Consider the following 18,638-nt stretch of genomic DNA (forward strand, 5'->3'; position numbering starts at 1 on the left):
CTATTTGCTCTGCACTCTGTTTTCTATTACTTTAAGGTGTTCATTTCCATATTACTCTGCTGCTCTTTATTCTTCACAAATATGCTCTGCTGTTGCCTATTGATTTAGGCACCTGCCCTTTTAAAACTTTTTAAAGGGATTTTTGCTTTGCATTGTGTTCTGTAATGCACATTTTGGATGCACTAGTTTGGTATGTAAAGACTTCCTCTTGTCTACACGGTGGTTAACCTTTTTACTAATTTCTAGGAAGATACAACTGCTTTGTCAAAACCTCACTTTAATCTTCAAACAGCACTTATTTGAACATTCGAAGGCTGCTCTTGGCTATTTCACGCTATGCCAGTTCGTTCTGGTCTGTTTGTGTTGCTCTCCTCTTGTATTTGTTGCTGTTGTTTTGTTGTGGGCGGACATGTGTTCTGCTTGACTACTTTATAATCTGCATTGGCTTGACTGCTTTATAATCTGCATTGTTCTCCACCGTTACCATTCATTTCAGTTCTAGAATATGTGTGACCTTCCTCCATGTGTATTACCTCTCTGCTCCACACTGTTTTTTTTAACTGAGCCCTGTCTTGCTTGAACCACTGTTCAATACTCTTTTGTCACTTTCCCCACGTCCTCGCATCCACAGACTACATCCGACTCGTAGACCTATGCTTCCCTCCTACTGAACCTTGCCAATTTAGAACTGAATCAACTAGTAACCGCCCCCATGCACACAGCGGGGAACACACTCAACCCCATATATACCGGAGGAAACAGCGTCTCCTACAGCCACACCACGATACTCCTATGGACAGATAAATCCTGCATACATTTCTCCTTCAAAAAATCCACCATATACAAGCACGCCCACCGCCTCCCACGCAAAAAACGTAACAAAGTCACCAAAGACCAGATAACCTCCACCCTCGTCAGCACCCTACCACCAACCACATCCGGCGCAAATACCGCAGCACAGAACCTCCACTGCTGGATCACGAACTGCGCCGACACACTTGCTCCCCTCAAGAAAGCCATTGGAAAACACATCAAGAAAGCAAGCTGGTTTACCCCTGCACCCCAAGAATCCAGACACTCCTGCTGATGACTCAAAAAAAAGATGGAAGATCAACAAAATCCCAGAAACCCCCACCGCCTACAAAACAGCCATCACTGCACACTATCAACCACAAGGAAGAGATCACTCCAAGACAGAATCCTCATCAGTGCGCACAACACCAAAGAGCTCTTCTCCATCATCAAGGAATTCTGCAAAAGACATCCCACCCTCCCAAGACCTATGCAAAAGACTCAGAACCTTCTTCCACCACAAGATTGAGATGGTCTACAACAACTTTGACAACCTCACCGCTCCAGATCTCCCCTCATGCGACTTCAACCAACAGACCTTGCTCAAATGGATCCCGCTCACAACAAAAGACACCTTGAAGACCATGAAAAACATCCACTGCAGAGCACCATCAGACCCCTGCCCACACCACATCTTCTACATAGACGCCTCTGCCACTGCACCCGAACTGTGTTAGATGATCAACTACTCCTACGAGAGCACCACCTACCCCAACGACTGGAAACATTCACAAGTCAACCCCTCCCGAAGAAACCCTCCTTGGACCCAACAGACCACTAGAACTTCATGCCCATCTCCCTGCTTCCTTTCTAAGCCAAGGTCATCGAAAAGGCCATCAACACCCAGCTAGTAAACTTAATCGCAGCTAACAACATCATGGACATCTCCCAATCCAGATTCCGAAGCAATCACAGCACTGAGATAGCCCTACTTTCCGCCACCGATGGCATCCGCTCCCTCCTCGACCAGGGCGAAATGGTAGTCCTCATCCTCCTGGGCCTCACAGTGGCATTCAACACCGTCACCCACTGCACCCTAGCCACCAGATTCCACGATGCTGGCATCTACGGCAAGGCCCTCGACTGGATAGGTTCCTTCCTTACCGGTAGAACTCAGCGGGTTTGACTCCCTCACTACCTCTCGTAATGGACAGAGACCAACTGTGGAGTGCCCCAGGGATCCTCCCTCAGTCCCACCCACTTCTAAGTCTACAAGGCACCCTCACAACCATCGTCAGGAACCACAGGCTCAACATTATCTCTTATGCCAGCAACACCCAGCTAGTCATCTCCCTCACCAAGGAACGCAACATCACCAAACACAACTTCCAAGAAGGGATGAAAACCGTCACCACCTGGATGAAGAACAGCTGCCTAAACCTCAATTAAGAAAAGATAGAATTCCTCATCCTTGGCTCCACCCCCTCCGCATGGAGCGACTCCTGGTGTCCCTCCGCCCTCAGCAATCCCCCCACCCTGACGGACCACGCTCAAAACCTCAGCATCATACTAGAGTCATTGCTCACAATGAACCACTAGATAAATGCTGTGTCCTCAACCTACCTTAACACCCTCTGCATGCTCTGAAAGACTTCCAGATGCATCCAAACCGAATCCACATTTTCGAATTCCTCCTGACCCAGTTGCCGTTTGTTACCCCTTAAAAGAACAATTTTTTTTTACAACTTTACAAAAACACAAAATAAATACAAATTAAAAAACAAAACAGACAATCATGTCACCAGGAAATAAAGAAATGTTGTTGGATAATACACTTTTTAACTAAAACAATAAAAACACGCCCATTTATTTACCTTGACCATTCTTTAAGAGAAGTTCATAGTGAGCAGATTTGTGCAATGCACAATGTGTCCCAAGACATTGTCAAGGGATACAAATAAAAAATATTGTTGCAGGACTATGTCCAGGCTTTACCATCTAAAAACATACCAAAGCAATAGTATACAAGCAGCAAGAAAGCAACGCAAGGCTGAAGGACCCTTAACTTCAATAGCAGCCATAACAACACCGGGGCAGAGAGTCCCTTCAGATGTCTAATCTCAACTTCAAGATTTGGCTCCACAGATTTCCCGGATGGCATCCTACCGCATGGATTGTGGAGTGGTAGTGACTGTTGGAGAGCAGTCCATGATGGCCCTTCACAAAGTAGCAAAGAATCATAAATATTGATTTTTTTTATTTTTGGCCCTTCTTAGATTTTCTACATTAGCAGGCATTTTATTATCTTACAAAATGGATATCTAATACCTGTGTTGTTAATTTTATTATCTTTTAATTTATTGTAACACAACTACCAAATAACAGAATAATATGTCCACCTCTCAAATTTGTTTTATATTTCCCTATCTTAATTCACCACTAATCATTTTTGGGTTCAGGAGTATTCTACTCACCGAAAAGTGCTTCAATACCTCATCTTGGGTAGCAAGTGCTATATAAATGCAAACTCTTCCCTCTTCTATCCCTCCACTATCCATTTCAATCCAAATAACAGACTAATATGTCCACTGGTCAAATTAATTTTGCATTTCCCTATATTAATCCACCACTAATTCTGTTTGGGTTCTGGAGTAGCGTGCTACTCGCCTAAAAAGCATTTTGACACTCTGTGAGAGATATTAAGCACTGTATAAATGAAATTACAATGCAATACAATTTGGTGGTGGGGGAAATCTTATCACAATAAATCTCCAACATGCTACTCAAAGTTCAGGCAAAGGGGCAGGTCATCCTCTGCCAGTGTATGCTCTATTCAGAACTCTGTGCCTATTGTTTCTGAGGAGTGGCCCATCGGGCAATTTGTAACGAGAAAACTCTGCACACCTTGGAAGAAGACACCTGAGATGCAAAGATCGACTCTGCTCTCATTGCAGGACACCTTTCATGATGCCTTTACGGGACTGAAGAGAGGTTTCCGGTGGATAGTGGAAGTGTAAATATCCTCACCTCTCACCTCCCCTTTTCACTGCTCAGCGGTGTGGGAGGACTGGCTTGCGATTAGGAGTTGCGCACCTTTATTCCCAACACCCTGGATTGGTCTCTCTGTACCCTACTGCAGCCTGTGTGGGTTTTTGTCTGCCTCCGACGCACCGCTCTAGTATCCTGGCCTTCTGATGTCCACCGGAGAGACGGACCAGGAGCACTATTGCTTATCCCACCCTTCACTTCCTACTTGTGATTTCAGTTTGATGCCTAATGACACAGGCGCCCCTGTCGAAGGACATTTGTATGTTTGTAAAAGCGATCTGCCATTTCATTCTGCATGTGTCGTCAGTTTCTCTAACAAATGCAGTACGCTTTTCCACCATAACAAGTAATCACCATAGTGAGATGTACAGTGTCAGCCTTTTTCCTTACAGAGGCTGTTACATATTGATAGACAAAATAAGTATTTTATTTGAATGGGTCACCTGTGGTTTCTAACTCGACTGATGATATATTGGCTTTCTAAATATACTCTGTTGATAAAGCCACATAGACAAACAAGAAATGCTTCTTTCTGGGTGTGTAAAATGTGTGAGGAACAGGCTGGATTATTATAAATGCATATGCTGTAGTGCACAAAACACAACACAGTATCCCTAGCAAGTGCCTGAGACCGACAGCTCAGTATATTTGTCTTTTTTAAGTTCAGAAAACATTTTATTGAATCAATTGAGGTGTCATCATACAATACAAAATATAAAATTCTGTCATTACATTACAATTTCATCCTAAAAAGGACATTGAAGTCGGCCGGTTAATAAATAAAGAAAAAGTGAAACACTGTAAGTGGAATATAAGCAACATTAAAATAAAGACAAGTTTAGTAATGCTTGGGAGTATCAAGGTGGCTTAGGGACCTCGTACTGGAGTGGTAGTGGTAAGGTGCGACGTTGGGCACTCGCATCAATGTACATTGTAACAGGTGACCATAAATTTAAGCGCTTTGTTGCCAAATGTATAGAATAAACAAAAGAGGTATCTAAGCTATGGTTACGACATATGGCATACCACCAAGCCTTATAAGAGATCTTTGTACAGTCTTTCCAGTTTGTGGTAATTTGTTGAAAAGCAACCGCAATTAACAAATCAATGATTTTGATATTAAACTCAGAGGTTTCCCAAATATGTGACAAGCTTACAAGAAAAACATGGATAAAAGAAAAAGTAAACTTAGTACCATAAATTCAATTAACTTGGGACTAAACTTTCTGCCAGAAAATATATACACATGGACAATAAAATAACATATGGAATAAATCAGCATTTGAAGACGAGCAAGTCCAACAGATATCTGGTACAGTTGAAAAGGTTTTGCTTAAAGTGGCAGGTGTAAATAAAAGCCTATTATAAACGAGAAACAGTTTATGTGTTGTGTTAGCTGCTCTGGAAGATTTACGTATTTTGATCCATATTTTGGCCTAGAGTGCTAACGGCCAGGAGGTCATAAGTTCCTGTTCCCATAATATTTCAACTTTGGACTTTGGTCTATTGGGACCGTGTTTTGTAAATAATTATAAATAGTGGAAGCTTTAGGTTGGTTTTGTAACAGAGTGTGGAGACGCGAGGAGGTATCTGGTAAGCTAGGGGTATTAGCTAAAGTGGATAGTTGGGTAAATGTATCCATCACTGCTTTCTTGAGTAGGTTATATTTATGTGTAGATGAGGCAGGGAGATTGAATGATTTGCTAAGTGAGGAGAAAGGTAAGAAATCGGGACCTGAGGATAATTGATACACCCATGATTGTCCTTTTTGTCTCCAAGACCTCCAGTAGAAGGGCTTGTTATGAATGAGTAGGTTTTTGTTGTGCCAAATTGGTGTATTAAGAAAGGAGTCTGAGGTGATGCAAGTGGAATTAATAATTGAATCCGGAGCTTGGAAGTCGTCTTGATTATTGGGGTGGAGAGGGACTGAGGATTTCGTGAAAAGGAAAGATATTCGCAGAAGGAGAAGGGAGATAAAAATAGACTTTCAAGTGAAGTCCAAAGAGGGCATTCATCTATGGCGTCAAGTAGCCAAAAGGAGGCTTGACGCAAAAGGAAAGCTCTCTGATAGGCTGGAAAGTCTGGAAAACGAACTCCACCTTCTGATTTGGGTCTATTTAATTTTAGTAAAGACATTCGGGACTTTTTATTACTCCACAAAAAGGAGGAGAGGATGAAATTGATTTTCTTTAAAAAAGTTAGCAGGTATAATAGCTGGGATATTAGAGATGGTATATAAGACTGTAAGAGCCAACATCATCTTTATAGTATCTAAGCGTCCCCACCAGGATAGGTAAAGAGGATGCCATTTAGTAGTTAATTCTGAGAGTTTCTGAATACACTTATTCTTACATAATGTAACTGTGTCCGATAATGAAGATGTAAAACATAGTCCTAAATACTTAATATGCATGGGATTCCACGTGAAATTAGATGCACTAAAATCTGATTTAAAAGTGTACTTGGTTAGGGGCAGAATCTCACATTTGTCGTTATTCAATTTGGGGCCGGAAATTAGGGAAAAAGACTTCACTTCCGCTAAAAAAGCAGGAATTGACGCCTTCGATTTTGACATAAAAAGTAAAATATCATCAGCATAAGGCGCAAGTTTAATGTGGGAGTTAGGTTTTTGGAAACCATATATATTTGGATTTTGGCGTAATTTACACAGAAAGCGTTCTAGAGACAAATTGAAAAGGAAAGGAGAAAGGGGGCATCCCTGATGTACTCCTCTACCCAAATCAAAAAAAGGAGATATTAAGCCATTAGCGCAAACTGCAGCTCCAGGATTGGAATATAGAAGGGATATCAAAGATATACATTTAGGACCAAAGCCAAACCATTTGAGAGTATAGAATAAGTAATCCCATTCAACTCTATCAAACGCCTTTTCGGTGACTAGTGCTATGGCTGCCAAGGGATATTTTAAAGCTGGATGATTTGGATAAAACATTAAAGACATGTTGCGTGTTATCTGTTATAACACGTCCTTTAACAAAACCAGATTTCTCTTTACCCAATAAATTCGGTAGATAGGAGTCTAAGCAGATGGCTAAAGCTTTGGATATTTTTGTTATAGTCGATGTTAACTAAGGAGATAGGTCTATAGTTTTTACAATGTTGGGGCCTTTTCCCTCTTTAGGTATGAGACATATGTGTGCTTTGGAAAAGGAGCCAGAGGATTTGTTTAGTGAATAAAATGAGCTTACTAGGGTATATAATTTGGGCATTAGGATTTTAGAGAAGTGCAGATAGAACTCAACAGTGAAACCATCAGGGCCAGGTGCTTTGTCTTTTTTAAGATGTAAGAGAGCTTTGAAAAGTTCTTGTTGTGTTAGATCAGCTTCCAGGGAGTGTAGGTCATCAGGATTGCCTTGGGGTTTTTGAATAGTAGTGAAAAAATTTGATAATGATTGGCTTGTAGGATGTGTTTCAGACGTTTATAGAGATTTATAGAAAAGAGAAAACTCGCTCAATATCTCAGCGTCTTTAAATTTTAGAACAGAATGCTCATCCTAAATAGATTCAATAATCAATTTGTTATGACGGATTTTTAAATAATTAGCCAATATTTTCCCTGCTTTATTTTTGCCTCCGTAAAATTTTGCGCTAGACTTTAAAAGGTATAATGAGGCGCTGTCTGTGGATTTTTTATTGAATTGGATTTTGGCATTCATAAGAGCTGTTACGCATTCCTTCGAGTGTGATGTGTAATACGTATGCTCCAGTCTCTTAATGTCAAGTAGAAGATCATTTGTAACCTTGTGCGCTTTTTTTCATTTTTTGGCCACATACCCAATAATGAAATCCCTTGCTGAAGCTTTAAAAGCCTCCCAAACAGTTGAGAATGGCAAGGACTCACTGTGATTTATAGCAAAGTACTCATTGAAAAAGGTGGTAAAAGAGGTTGTAAAAACTGGATCTAATAGGAGAGAATTATTGAAACGCCATCTTCTAGGAGCATTAATTTTAGGTAGTATGTTGAGTCCAATTGAGGCAGGGGCATGGCCTGACAAGAGAATGGGGCCAATTTCTGCATGTGTGAGGGTTTGCAAGATATTATGTGAAACAAAAATGTAATCTATTCGTGACTGAGTTTGATGGGATGGCGAGTAAAAGGTATATTCTGTATCATCGGATTACACAGCCGCCAAGCATCTAGGAGTTTATGCTGAGGGATTGTGTGAACAAAAGATTTACGCGGTTTATTGGGGACAAAGGGAACTTTGGAACATCTTTCCACAAACGGGTCAAAAATCTGATTACAATCGTCGGCCAATATAAAATTATCTTCAATGCAATGAGTAATTTGCTTAGGTAGGGTATGCCAAAAAATGGTATCTCCACCAGTGGGTGCATAAACATTAAAAAGAGAAACAGGAACAGCTTTAAGAGACAGTTTGACGTTTAACCATCTACCATCAGCAACCGAGTCTTGTGAGATGAGTTTAACTGGGAGTGATTTCCAACAAAGTATCATGACTCCATTACGTTTACCATCCCCTTGTGAAAAGAACACTTCTCCAACCCAACCTCTCCTTAATTTTAAAGATTCGACTTCGGTGAGATGCGTTTCTTGTAGAAAAACTATATCCGCATTTAATTTAGCTAGATGTGTTAAAACTCGTTACCGTTTAATAGGAGAGTTTAACCCCCTAACGTTCCATGAAATTAATTTTAAAGACATAAAAGTTAAAAAAAGAAGAGAGGTGTACGAAATATGACAGATTAATCCGATATATTGAAACCATCAATGTATATAGGTAAAGAGAAAGGAGTAAGAAAAATAATTAGCTCAGATACAAAAGAAAGAAAGAAACAAAATCTTGATGGGTTAGGCCGAGAACAAAGAATGGCAATAGTAAAACCAAGGAAAAAGAGTATAATAGTTGAGTAATACAAAGACATAGATACAAGAAAATGGATAATCACAAACCTAAAAGTAATCATGAAAGAAAGAATAATATGAATATTGACACCCAAATGAAATAGTCAAGGAAAAACCAAACAAAACAAGAAACAAAAGACAAAACAAGTAACATACCTACATAAAGGGAACACAGGTTTGGGGGTGGGTAGGACCACATGGAGCAAACCAGACGTATAGTGAGAACTAGACTGAACCGGGAGAGAGTCACGCCATGACTATAACACAGCTGTAAGAAACAAAGAATAGCATATTTAGCGCCATCCTGGCTGATGTACAATAAGCAGAGATGATAAGAACATCTAACTTGAGCTAAAAACAGTACAATCGGTATTCAGTTTTAAAACGTTTTTAAGAGTAAATTAGAAGCAAACTTGTAAAATATTAGCACTTACCTGTACCTAAAGTAACATTAGGTAGACAAATAAGAATACCAAATAAATGATGTGATATGCGAGGAAGAAGGTCCTAAAGCATCCATGAGGTCTGTCTTGTGTGAGTTAATGAAACTTTTAACACTTAATGGATCCTCATAGGAAGTTGTTCTATTGTTATAGGTGACTTTAAATAGGCATGGATGGTAAAGACCCTATCGAGCTCCCATGGAGCGCAAATCGGGTCTCAAATTATGGAATGCTTTGCGCCTTGCTGATGTAACCTTAGAGAAATCTAGTGCGAAAAACAGTGTTGATCCAGACCAGGTGATCCATTGGATGGCTTTGGAGGCTGACGGAACTTTCAATAGATCTGTGTATTCAAGGAAGTAAAGGATAACCCCTCTTGGCTGCTGTAAAGAGGCGCTACTAGTGGAAATTCAGCCTAGTCTGTGGGCCCGTTGAATGTTTAACACAGTGTCATCTGATAGGTGTAGAATTTTAGGGAGAAAGGATTTGAATAAACCGATGGTATCCACTCCTTCTGCCCCTTCCACCAGGCCGTATATGCATATATTGTTCCTTCTATTGCGATTTTCAAGATCTTTGATCTGCTTATGAAGTGATGGCACTGGTGATTGCATGAACGTGACAGTCTTGGTGGTGTCAGTGAAAGAGGACATAGTATGTTCCACTGTTGTAAGTCTGGTATCAAGTTGATCCAACAGTACTTGTAATTTGGAATTTGTTTCCTCAACAAACGGTCTGAGGGCTCTTATCTCTTGTAGCAATAACTCCATTGAAACTGGAGAAGTTGGTTTGGGTGGTGAAGGGGGATCTTTTTTCAGACGCTTTACATTAGACTTTCCTGAGGCTGCTGATGCGTAATTCATCGTTGCACTGTAATCTTCTGAGATCAGGATACCATAATCTTCCAGTTTGGAGAGTTCCGAAAAGAGCTTTGAGTTTTTAATGAAAGAGCACTTTGATTTAGTTACAGTATTTCCTCCTACTCATCAAGTAATGAGATGAATGCAATGAGAAGTTCAGCTATCCAACCATAAAGAACAAATATTCCGTCAACAAAAGTCAACAGCACAGGGTAAGTAATGCAGCCAAAAGGATTGTTGTATTATATCATGTTCCATGCACTAATGAAAGATGTTTTAGAGCCAGGTTCAATGTATTGTCCTCAACATCATAAACAGACCTATTGCGTGCTATTCTTTTCCCTTAAAAACATGTAAAACGCAGGAAAGAATTTTAGCATAGCAATATACAAGAAGAAAAAATATCTTGAAGGTTTTTAAGTTCCATGTTGTGACCTTTTGTTCATCAGATTGTGTGGAACTTGAAGCACTCCTCAAAATGGTGGTTACCTGCAGCTGTCATACAGCCCAAGAATTAGTGAGGTAAAGCTGGCTATTTCACCTGTTCAAAATTCAATCAGAAACACTGGGACAGCATGTGTGGGCATTTCAGGTTGAAATGCCTAGCAATTTATGACAGTTGGTGCTGTTTCTGATGTGAAGGAGAGCAAACGCGGCAAAAACGGGAGGAAAAAAACACAAAATGGCGGCCACGGTAAAACGGCTCTGTGCACGGGCGTTTACCTCTGGAAATAGCCGCTTTGCTGTTCTAGGAAACGGCGAGCAGAGCCATGTGGGGATGAGCGCCTGTTTAGAGAAGCATCTGCGCATGGTAGCTTGTGGGCGCGAATTCCCCGCCTCATTCTGGGAGCCTCACCTGGGCGCCGCCATGCTCTTTGGGTGCTTAGCCACGCCCCAGTGGATTTCTGTGATGGTACATATTTAAGGTTACCACCTCTGTTGACAAACAATACTGTGGAGGCCTTATCTCACTGAGCTATCCTTCTGGGTCCCCACAATATGGATGCAACTGTCCTCTTACTTGCGCATTTAGCATGGACCTACATATTCTTTCATGGACTGAGTGGACCTACTAACAAGAAAGCTCTCTGACAACAGTATTAATGCTGCTTTTCCTCATTCTACTTTCTCAGCCAAGGTGACTGCCTGGTTGTCATTTGACTAGGCAACACTGCAATTGCTTGAGCTAGACAATAACTCCAATCGATGATGAATAAATTAGGAGTCGGAGCCAGCTTACACGTCCCTTAAAACAATGAAGCTCCTAAAAGATGCCTTTGGACATTGTTTTTTGATTGTACAACAGACTGTACCACAAAGAAAAAGTTCAATACTTTCTCCTGCTCACTCACTGTGTCTTATAAAGACTGGTAGCTGAAGATGCCTTAGGCTCTTGACTGGATGCATTAATTTTCAAGCAGTACCTTTGTGCGCCAGCAAGTGGAGTTGTCAGGCTCTGTATTGTCGGTATCCTACACGCCCGAAGTAATGTGCATTGTACCTATATAGGTGTCACCCCAGGTCGCTGACATCCGTTCTGTTCTTTCCATGCCATCAGGCAGATCCGGAGGGAGCTACCTCTGTCCACTTTAAGGATATATTTTTTTTAGGCTTTTTGATACTTGTCTCTTAGTGTGTTAGGGATGCCCCCCCACAAAAAAACGGTGGGCTTGAATCTGTTTGGTTCCTGTCACAGACAGATTTCTGTGACCCCCTTCTGGTTTATCTATGGTGCCTGCAGCCTGACTGTAACTCCAAAAGCCTGTGAGGATTGTCACAAGGAAGATCCCAGGCGTGTTTTCGGGGATGCTACTTGCACTCGTCATCGCGCTCAAAGTGATTGGGTAAGTCCCACAAGAAATCAAAAGAGTTCAAGAAGTTGAAGAGCTCTTTGTCTTCACTGCACCCTTCTCAGTTATCAGACATGACATAGGAATTGAAGTTGAAGTTGAAGTTGGGGGAATTTATAAAGCGCGCGTTTACCAAAAAGGTTTCAGCGGGTTTGGCAGAGAGCAGATAGCAGTTAGACCTCAAACTCTCTAGCAAATAGCCAAGTCTTCAAGCCTTTGCGGAACTCAGAATATGATTGCGAGAATCGAAGTGTGACCGGGAGGGCATTCCAGAACTTAGGGGCCAGGAAAGAAAAGCTCGATCCCCCATGTTTTTTCCTTACAAAGCGTGGGACAACCAGAAAGTTTTTAGAAGAAGATCGTAAATCCCTGGGGGGAATGTAGGTTAAGAGCCTGGATACTACATATTGGGGAGCCAAGCCCGCCAATGATTTAAAAATGAGACACCCGAGTTTAAATTGGCATCTATGAGCAACCGGCAACCAGTGCAGTTGCCTCAGAAGCGGGAGGGCATGATGGAATCTGGACCTACTATAAATCAGCCTAGCAGCCTGATTGTGAATGAGCTGTAATCGGCGTAATTCATAAGCAGGAATGCCAATATATAGAGAATTGGCATAATCAACCCTAGAAATAACAAGGGAAAGATGAATAGATTTAAGAGCATCGATGGTAAAAAACCGGGAAACCCTCCGGATGGTACGAAGACATAAGAAGCAAGAGGAGACAATCATGCTAATTTGAGTGTGCATCGAAAGATCGTTGCTGATTTTAATGCCCAAACTTTTCACAGATTTAGCCACAGAAGGGGCTGGTCCAAGAGAGGGGGCCAGAAGGCCCTGTGCTCACGCAAAGCGTACCTGTATGTCCACTCCATGCTTTTCTGAGTTTCCCAAAGCCACGCACAGTGCCAAGAATTTTATGAGGCCATTCTCCTCATCTTTGGGCAGGCCAACTAACAAGAGCTTCTTTGGGTCCCATGGGTTCGGCGGGTGCCCCCACTGAATTTCTACTAGAAATCCGAACTCTGCACCAGTCGGGCACCCTGGATCCTGTATTGGATCCAGAACAGCTTCAAGTGCGAGACCGTGACCTACCCATAGCTCACTTCAGCGATGTAATTCCTGGCCCCATCACCATACCTGACTCTGATAAGGAGCCAGATCAGTGTCACCCAGCCCTCCACCATCCGAGTAGGAGTTATGGCCTTCTTTCTATGACAAAGCCTGTGAGTAGTGTGGTTGTAGTCGATCTAAGGACCCGTTTGGTAACCGGAACCACTTAGAGGAGCCCAAGAGTTAGACCTGGCCCTTTTGGCAGGGTTATCACTAAACGTTTTGCCTTCCTTTGCCTATTTTTCCGATCTTCTTGTTGTTGGCTTTAGGACTCTAGGCACTTTGCCACTGCTAATCAGTGCTAACGTGCATGTGTTCTCTCCTCTGAACATAGTATGATTGATTTTCACCTGTTTGGCATATTTGATTTACTTATAAGTCCCTTGTAAAGTGGTATCCCATGTACCCAGGACCTGTAAATTAAATGCTACTAACTTTGAATAGGTTGTGTCCTGCCCTCCCACAAACGGCTGATTGACCCCTACTGATCGTCTGCAGCTAGGGCTGGACTGCAAGGGATTGTTACACACTTCTAAGGATTATTTAGAAGTCACCTCCTACATCAAAGGTATTTTTGAGTATAAAGTACTGGGGCTCTTCCCCCATTGTTTTAGACACTACGTGAGACTTGTAACCTAGTCACTGCTGGCTTTACATCTGCACATTGACAGGAGGACTGCTGTGTTGGCAGGAGAAACTACCATCTCTGCTAACTGCTTTGCTATGTTGGCATGCTACCTGCTGAAATACTGGGAAGAAAAGGAATAGCCGCTTTGCAGTTTATCTGGGTGAGCTGGCCTGCTGCCTTCTACCTGCTTGTGCCCTACGTGTTCTCCAAGGACTTGCTGGCCTGACACTGTTGTTGGGAATTTCAGTGCTAATCAAGGTTCCCCTTTTTTGCCTCTTCCATGGAACTCTGCCCCAGGTGGGTCCGGCAGAGGCCCCTGATCACAATCAGTGTGTCCTGTGATGTTGGGACAACTCGGGAGCTTTACTTGTGCAGAGCTAAGCACTTTGTGTGTGAAAAGGAAGGGCTGCACTGGGACCGGTGTGTCACTTTGGCAACTCGCGCCGCACAGGGTGTGCAAGGTGCGTCAATGGGGATTCCCCAGTGATCGGCATACTCTTTTCCTGACTCGCACTGCACACGCAGTGCAGGGGCGAGCCTACAAGCCACCTCTGTTTTTGCTGCATTGTGAAGGCCCGTAGACAACGTCATCGCTGCATTCAGGGAGTGGAGCCCCACATGGTGCGGCCGCATCTTTCCCTCTTCGGACAGCTGGATAAAGGATCCCCACCCGGGCAAGAGATCACCGCGTGTCTTGTGCCTGGAGGACTGGTGACCTGGTCCCGATCAACGGAGAGCTGCAGCGCAGCCTGAACCTCGAAGCCGTCCCAGAAAAGGTAGAGTGATCCAGCCTTCGAACCCACGAGGTCCATATATTTGCTTGCCCCTACGTAGGCAACGTTGACTCACCATTGCTTGAAGCAGTACTGATTCTGGGCAGACACCACCGTGAACGGCCCCTGCAATAAGTGTTTTATGATTTTATCGGTCTAATGAAACCACTTGCAGATGAATGTGACAGGCCTTGTTCGCCGGTGCGCTGAGAGTTTTCTTTTGTCAATCTAGAGGAGGAGCACTAGAACGTACCATAAAGGCTCTACTCAAAGCGCAGGTGCTTCTGTACCCGAGGTTTACTTGGTGTGTCTAATGTGATACTTATGTGATACTTTAAGCCTGCATAACTTACTCAGTACTTATGGGATTATTGTCATTTTAATCTTGTTTTGTTCAGGATAAAGAGTACTATTTCTACACATGCATATCTGGAGAAGCATATGTTGTATTCATGTAGTTTTGGCCTTAATGTGGCTATCATTTATTAGGATATATTTATATACCCACCTGTGGAGTCTCTTTTGTGGTGTATTCATTGTGTTAGTGTGTTATACAAAAGCTTTTCACATTGCCTCTGTAGATAAGCCGGTCTGCTCTGCGACGAGCTACCAGAGGGTGAACACAGGTTATACTGGTGTGTATCTGATGAACCCTAACTGGGGTGGTGTGGTCTGCCTTGCCTAGGCGCATACCCTAGCCAATCAGAAACCCCATTTCTAACACCAAGGAAAACTGGTACAAAGAATTGGAGGATGCCAGTGGTCTAAATACCTGCCCAGACACTGGCTTAGTTTCTCCTCCCAGTACACTGCAGAGGAAGGGGTTTCCTTTGCCATAGTGGTAAGGAGGGTGGATGAGGTCCTAGAACTCAGGCTGCCCTGAGTGGCAGTCAAGACAAGCATCTTAATAGAGGTGCTTCCGCTGGGAATCACCCACAGAACCTATCCTCCCCTTTAATGAAGCCTTCACAGATGTCCTGCTCGGGACATGGGCCAAGCCCTGCACAGGGGCTGCTGTGCACAGGGCAATTGCCCAATACCATCGCCCCACTCCCGGGGACCCAGCGTTCCCCACCCAGTACTCACTCCAAAGAGTTTAGTCTCCTAAGTTAACCCTGGTGCTTTCCCTACCATACCACGGGATATGGAATCTAAGAAGCTGAATAACGTTGGTAAGAGGATTGTCTCTTCTGCCATCCTAGCACTGTAGCCAATGAACACCGCAAGCTCATTGGGCTGATACAACCACACAGTTTGGGATTCAATTGCACAAGTCCTGCCCACACTCTCGGAGGAGGCCTGATCCATACTGACCCAGGCTATTGCCAATGGAAGAGAAGCAACAACATTCATAATTTGCTGCAACTGGATACAAGCAACATGCTAGGCAGAACACAACTTTGGGCTGAGGTCTACTGGCTTCTCTAGGAATGTTAAGGCATCCCTTATAGACATGCCCTTCGATGGCACCCACCATTTCAGCCATAAGGCAGATTGAGTGCTGAAGCGCTTTAAGGACAGCTGGGCCACTGCCAAGTCACTGGGCCTCTCCATGGCCCCACATGAGCCCCATTCTGCTTTTCACCTCTTCCGTGGCTATGGTAGGAGCTCCCAGCTGCATCCATTCCCACCCAGTCAAACAGGCCGACAGACTCCCCCAGTCCTATTGTGGCTGTGGCACACACAATCCTCCTAGGATACACTGGCAGAGGTCTACCCAGTCTGTAACCCCCCTATACCCCTTTCGTAGGCCCTCTTACCATCATGGGCACCCACTGGGTGGCAGAATCCAAAATCACCTGCCCCGCTGGCAGTTCATAACATCACACAAGTGGGTACTTCAAACTGTTCAGTGGGGTTATTCCATCCCTTTTTTTTTAAGCCTCACCACTCATACCATCGTCCTCAAATTGGTGGATGGAGAGTCACCTCTCTCTGCTCTATTAGGAAGATCAGGCTATTTTGGCCAAAGGAACCATTTACACGGTGTCCTCATCAGCAGTAGGTCATAGTTGCTATTCCCACTGCTTTCTGGAGCCCAAGAAGGACAGAGGCTCTGACCTATTTTACACCTGCACCCTCCCAACTTCTTCCAGAAGAAGAAATTCAAGGTGCTAATGTTTGCTCAGGTTATGTCTGCTATGGATCCTGGAGACTGGATGGAGCACTGGATATGCAAGATACCTAGCTCCACATCCCTGTCTTGCCTTCCTACAGGCACTACCTGCAGTGTATGGAAATCCACAAGCATTTTCATTTGGCTGTGCTCCCTTTTGGCTGTACCAGTACCCCTCGGGTGTTCACCAAGGTGATGTTAGTGGTTGCAGCACATGTGTGGAGGTCAGGGGCTCCAGTCTTCCCCTAGCTCAATGACTGGCATATGGAGGTGGGCTCGTCACAGGCAGGCGTCTCCCCCCTCCAGACTATGCCAGACTTTGTACATTCACTAGTATTCACTATCAACGTGCCAAAGTCACACCTGACTCCCTCTCAGGCCCTCCCTTTCATATGGGCTATTTTGGAAACAGTGCAGTTTCGAGCCTATCCTACGGAGCTTTGAGTCCAAGATATTCAGGCTATGATTTTGATGTTTCAGCCTCTATCCTAGTTTTTGGTTTTTGGTGAGACTGACTCGAGGCTGCTGGGCCTCGTGGTAACCTGCATCCAGCTGGTAATACATGCACGCTGGCATATGTGGGTTCTGCAGTGGGACCTAAAGTCCCATTGGGTGCAGCATTAGGGGTATCTCTTGATCTGTTTCAGGTATTGGAGGACACGGCAAAATACTTGCAGTTGTGGCTGACAAACCATGATTGAGTAAAGAGCAGATGAGTCACTTCTGGGTTGGGGCGGCCATCTGGGAGAGAGATGAAGATCAGAAGACTCTGGTCTTCCAGAGAGTCTTGGCTCGATAACAACCTGATGGAGTTGAGAGTGATATGTCTGGCATTGAAAGCTTTTCTTCCTTCCAACAAGAGAAGGATAGTTCAGGTGTTCATGGAAAACCCCACCACCATGTGGTAATGCAACAAACAGGGCAGGGTGGGGTCATGAATCATGTGTCAAGAGGCCCTGCGCCTTTGGAAATGACAGGAAAGTCAGTACATATTCTGGTGCATCAACATCTGATGGGCTCCCTGAATGCCAGAGCAGACAAACACCACTGCCAGTGACTAGTGGATTATGAATTGCATCTCCATCCGGAGGTGGTGCTAGGTCTCTTCAGCAAATGGGGATAATTTTGGTTAGATCCATTTGCCACCTCAGAGAATGTGCAATGTCAGCACTTCTTTGCATTGGAGTTTCCAAGGCGACTCTCGTTTCGAGATTTCGACATCAAGCACCTTTGGCAGCACCAGAGGAATAAAAAACACACAGATACGATTCAGACTAAAACAGGATACAATTGAACACAGGACCTCCATTTTTTCACTAAGTCATGAGAAAGACACTAGTTAGCATAATCCAGAGCAACGGCTTCCAATGCTCGTACTCCCCCAGAAAAAGATAAACAGTCCTTCCAACATAGAGCAAAGACACCTTTTGTAACTGCACTTCCCACGCATCGAAGTTTCTACAAGGACTAAGGCCCTGAACTGTGCCTATTGGTGTACTTATGGCCCAATGGGTTACTTACCCTGAAATCTGAGCTCTTTGATCTGGCTATTTTAACTCAGGATCTTCTCTGAGAAACGGTGGTCTTGAGAAAACCTGGGAGTTGTATTGTGCGAAGGCAAGGGTAGCTCCATTGAAGATCAGCACTGAAACACCTTTGAGTAGTGCACCCTAATGGGTTACAATCGTGTTTAAGTGTCATGCCAAGGCAAGCCTGCTCACAGTGTGTAAACCTGATTTGCAGTAAGCTGCCATTTACAGACCACAACTGAAATACATTAAAATAAAGTGTTCCAAAGCTGCACTGATCATCATGCTGTTGGTAATATGAAATTGAAAAAATTGCCATGAGAATGATCTGTGTTTGGTTAATTAAATAAATCCATATGTAGAACATTTTGCCACCTTTCTCTGCATACTGAAGTGGACACATTTTTAAATGGATTTACACATCTGCAAGGCAAAATGCAGTCACTTATAGTAAAGTTAGCCAATGGCTGAAGTAGGCTAACCCATTGCCCAATGCTGTATGTGGGGTGGGCGTAAAAAAATGTGAATGACACAACAGTTGACCGATAGATGAAGAGGGCTGGCTGAAAGGCCCTATAGGTATAATATACACCTGA

General features: G+C 43.5%; 1 protein-coding gene across 2 annotated transcripts in view; it reads left to right on the top strand.

The window, feature by feature from the left end:
- COL19A1 (collagen type XIX alpha 1 chain) overlaps positions 1-18,638 on the top strand; it is a 2,464,374-nt gene that overhangs the window by 2,333,480 nt on the left and 112,256 nt on the right. The gene's annotated exons all lie outside the window — the stretch shown is intronic.

This window comes from Lissotriton helveticus, chromosome 6 (assembly GCF_964261635.1).
Source record: "Lissotriton helveticus chromosome 6, aLisHel1.1, whole genome shotgun sequence".
Classification (NCBI taxonomy): domain Eukaryota; kingdom Metazoa; phylum Chordata; class Amphibia; order Caudata; family Salamandridae; genus Lissotriton; species Lissotriton helveticus.